We start from the raw sequence: 5,000 nt of genomic DNA on the forward strand, positions 1-5,000 counted from the left end.
CACTAGAACTGAAATCATTTAATTTCTACTTAAATGCCCGAAAAATTTACAATTAAAACTACAATAAATGTTTTATACCTAGTCCCGCACAGTGACGTTTATCTGATTCCCTGTACTCACCGAGAGCATTCTGTGTCATATGGATGCATATCAAATGAAGTGAAAAGTAATGGAATACTCGCTTTTTAATTATCCCTATGCATCGTGGTGCCCACACCATGATGAGACGCTGTTTCAATAAACCTTTTTATATATGTTCTTTACTGTTCTTCCTTTTTCTTCTTGCTTTATCATACTGACACACGAGAGAGAGAGAGAGAGAGAGAGAGAGAGAGTATGCAACAAAGTTCGCATAACTTTATCAGCTATTAACATTAATTGTACTTCTGTGTAATTTTATTTTTAACGCGTTATCCTATAACGACTGCAAACAAGGGCAAAAACTCTACTGATCTTATTCGATAATTATACCATACTGAATTAATAAGTTTATCTCGTAAAAACGGATCATATATATATCCTGGGTGGCTGAGGGTGTTTTAAGATATGTGTGTGTCTTTTCTGATATATATATATATATATATATATATATATATATATATATATATATATATATATATATATATATATATATATATATATATATATATATATATATATATATACGTTTGTGTGTGTACATACATACATACATACATATATACGTGTATTATTTACATATAGTCTTGGATAATTTTAATTATTGGGATATGGTTTTTAGGTATCAACAGATACAAAGGAAACAAACGTTTCAATACATATAATGACATTTTCTTAAATTCTACATTGTATCATATTGACCTACTACTTGCTAGGCAAGCTGACTTTTATAAAATTTGCAAACTCCTTATATATATTTAAACTTACTTTTAGTATTCAACCAGAAAATCAGTACAGTGCAGAAAGATTGAAAATATTATTTCTTTCGGATATATATATATATATATATATATATATATATATATATATATATATATATATATATATATATATGTAAGAGAGAGAGATGGGGGGTTCGGAATGGTTTAAACAGACTCTAAATTACACTGATAAAATGTACATCAGTCCAATGGTTAACATGATAGATTTCTATCAAGCTGGTTGCCCTATTGTACCATTGAGCAAGACTACCCTCATTGCCTAACAAAACCAAGCAGTCTTTTGCCAGAACACCATAATGTGAACTTAGGCCATCTAAATCAAATTCCTATGTGAAATTTGCCAATATAAGCCAATACACTTTAATGCAAACTTAGCCAATCTAAACCAAATATCTTAATGGAAACTTAGCCAAACACCTTAATGTGAACTTAGCCCATCTAAACCAATGTACCATAATGTGAACTTAGCCCATCTAAACCAAGAAAAGAATAATGTGATATTGGCTCATATAAACAAAAACACCTTAATGCTATCTTAGCCAATCTAAACCAACCGACTTAATTTATTTTTTATAAAGAATACAAAGTGAAAATTTAAATACTTTTCAGCATTATAAATGAAATCACAAATAGTCCATAAAAGTTATATGACAAGTCCAAAAGGGTAGTGTTCCAAATGAATGCCAGTGGTTTTCTGAATGAAGTCCAATTTTGAATGTGCTGATGTAATAACAATCTTGACGTGTGGCGATGATGTAATTTAGAATGTCCTTGAATGAATTCATAATAGTCCCAAAATAGCGATTTTTGATATTTGGACATTAGTATTGGGGTGTATGGACATATTTGTTTTGCTTATCAAAACGTTGGAAATCGCCGACACCATGCGGTATCGGCATAGGCTGCTTACTAGCCACAGGGGGCTCGTATCATTGCTTACAATGAAACTATCAGTCGTACATATAGTATAAAATGTATGACTGTCAGTTCAATTGTGAGCAACGATGCGAGCCCCTGTGCTTACTAGCCTGCCATGCAAACTTGACCGACCTTTCATCGAGATATACCTGCATGAAATCGAGAGAAATACGATTTATTTTCTCAGAAATAATTGCGAGTATAACATCATTTGTCGTTAATGAAGCTGACTGACGAAAGAAAACGACAACCTTGATGAAATTTGACACGGAACTCGCCATTGTATTACTATTCAAATGACTGCACAAATATGGCAACCTACATGTCAGTGACTTCGGCGATCAAATAAGCTCTTGCTTCTTTACAGATTGAAACTGAAGGGATGTATTGTCGTAAGCAGAGCTCTCCCCTGTCTCTAATATATATATATATATATATATATATATATATATATATATATATATATATATATATATATATATGTGTGTGTGTGTGTGTGTGTGTGTGTGTGTGTGTAATGTATCTTTGTAACGACGAAGAGACAACCTATATTAGTCTTAAATTTGTACGTACAAATGTCTACGGCCATACCACGTTGAAAACACCGGTTCTCGTCCGATCACCGAAGTTAAGCAACGTCGGGCCCGGTTAGTACTTGGATGGGTGACCGCCTGGGAATACCGGGTGCTGTAGGCATTTTTTAATTTTTTTTGGGGTTCCATCCTCACTGTGAGGATATGCGATCATATATGGCCAATATTTCTTGTTCACAAATCTGGTGCAAATTTTTCAGTTTCCTCTACCTCCAGGATCGAAATGGGCCGCCTCGTATGCCGTCCAGATCCTCCAAATTTCTTCTGATATTCCGGATTCAGCCTATGCTATAGCGAATAATTGCAACGTATGCAATCGATGTCTTTCATTTTGGATACTTGTCTGTGGTATTTCTTATTCAATAATTGATAGATATATTTGGAATGTATTATTTTTAATTATTTTTATTTATTTACCTGTTTTTTAGCAGGGCACCAGTCTATCAGTGTGAAACTTGGCATCCCTTAGCGAATACTTCGAATATGGGCCATTGACAAAATAAATTGGTGTATAAATCTCTGTTTTGATTACAGTAAGTTTGGATGGATGTTCCCTGCTTCCACTTCCTTGCACTTTCTGTGTTTCCACAACTTTGACGTTTCCGAGCTGCAAGACGATATCCGTTTCAAATCAGATTCGAGTCCGTATTTAAAGGTAGCTCATAGGCTGATGTCGATTATTTACCTATTGAATTAGTCAGTTGATACAAGATAAATAATAATAATAATAATAATAATAATAATAATAATAATGCCCAAAAACAACAAAAATGAACTGAATCTTCGTTTAAATGCATTGTTATTTAAGTCCATTTGAAGGTGTAAACCTCCGGTTAAGCAACTAATGTCCGAGTCCGAAAATGCCTGAATTACAAATTTGAATAATGTATGAAGGCAGTTTATCTATATAAGTTTTAATCAGTACACTTTAATTACTAATTTTACACGGCACATAAACGTAAACGTCTGTACATCGGAAACGGTGAAGAGAGAAGCGAATATAAGTCTTAAATTTACAAACACTTGTGTCTACGGCCATACCACGTTGAAAGCACCGGTTCTCGTCCGATCACCGAAGTTAAGCAACGTCGGGCCCGGTTAGTACTTGGATGGGTGACCGCCTGGGAATACCGGGTGCTGTAGACTCTTTTTTTTTTTTTTTTTCTTTTATAACTAAAAACAGTTGAAGTTTTTCTTTCTTTCTTTTATTGTAACTAAATTTACTTTCTTCAATATAAATAATAAATAGAGCAATTTCTCGACTTTCATTTTCTCTTTTTCCTTAACTTTCTTCAATAATTCGGATCCTAAAAAAATCAAGCATAGGACCTGAATATAGCAAATGTTGCTTTGCACTTCTCTGCTCTTGGTTTCGATCCTTACTACTGGAATATGCGATCATAGATGACCAGTATTTCTTATTAACAAATTCGGTTCAATTTATCCAGTTTCCTCTACTTTTACTACCACAACAAGCTGCCTCCTTTCACGTCGAAATACTTCCTTCAAGTTTCTTCTCATATATTCCTGGTGTAGTCTCTTGCGCAGAGTTGCAAAATATGCGATCAATGTCTTTCATTTTGGCTACTTATTTGTGGTATTTCTTATTCACTAATTGATTGATAAATATGGAATGTATGAATTGTGAGAATTTTTTATATTAATTTATTGATTGATTGATTTCTTTTACAGCAGGGCCTCAGTCTGCCAGTGGGAAAATTGGCATCCTGTAGCGAATACTGTAAATATGGGCCATTGGCAAAATAAATTGGGTTATAAAATTCTGTTTTGATTACAGTAAGTTTAGATAGATATTCCATGCTTCCACTTTCTGTATTTCCACAACGTTAACTTCTCCAAGTTGCAAGAAGAGATCCTTTGCAAATCTGATAAGACCCTATCTTTAAAGTTAGCTTATAGGCCGGTGTCGCTTATTTTAACCAAATGATAGGACAGAAAGACGAATAATAATAATAATAATAATAACAACAACAATAATGTCCTGAATCTGCATTTTAAGTCAATTTCAACATGGAATTCTCCCCTTATCTGGGTCAGAAAATGGATGAGTGACAAATATGAGTATCTGAGGCCAGTTTTGCTTCTTTTGGATTAGAACTTTGAATCAGTATACACTTTAGTTACTAATATTATACTGCACACAAACATTTGTACATGGGAAACGTTGAAGAGATGTGTGACTAATCAGCAAAAGAGTCTTGAAAACGCATCAAGACAACAAATTATGTTTTACAGTCGAAATGTTGTTCTCACTAGAACTGAAATCATTTAATTTCTACTTAAATGCCCGAAAAATTTACAATTAAAACTACAATAAATGTTTTATACCTAGTCCCGCACAGTGACGTTTATCTGATTCCCTGTACTCACCGAGAGCATTCTGTGTCATATGGATGCATATCAAATGAAGTGAAAAGTAATGGAATACTCGCTTTTTAATTATCCCTATGCATCGTGGTGCCCACACCATGATGAGACGCTGTTTCAATAAACCTTTTTATATATGTTCTTTACTGTTCTTCCTTTTTCTTCTTGCTTTATCATACTG

The 5,000-nt window shown here is 33.6% G+C and overlaps 2 non-coding genes across 2 annotated transcripts; both read left to right on the forward strand.

The window, feature by feature from the left end:
• The first annotated feature begins 2,415 nt into the window (after positions 1 to 2,415).
• Positions 2,416 to 2,534, forward strand: LOC149788286 (5S ribosomal RNA). Its single transcript, XR_016424684.1, has one exon. It is a non-coding gene; the product is annotated as a 5S ribosomal RNA (ribosomal RNA).
• A 924-nt stretch (positions 2,535 to 3,458) lies between these two features.
• LOC149788287 (5S ribosomal RNA) lies at positions 3,459 to 3,577 on the forward strand. The gene has a single exon (XR_016424552.1). It is a non-coding gene; the product is annotated as a 5S ribosomal RNA (ribosomal RNA).
• The last annotated feature ends 1,423 nt before the right edge of the window (positions 3,578 to 5,000 follow it).

This window comes from Sinohyriopsis cumingii, chromosome 11, assembly GCF_028554795.1.
Source record: "Sinohyriopsis cumingii isolate HCF-2022 chromosome 11, ASM2855479v2, whole genome shotgun sequence".
Classification (NCBI taxonomy): Eukaryota; Metazoa; Mollusca; class Bivalvia; order Unionida; family Unionidae; genus Sinohyriopsis; species Sinohyriopsis cumingii.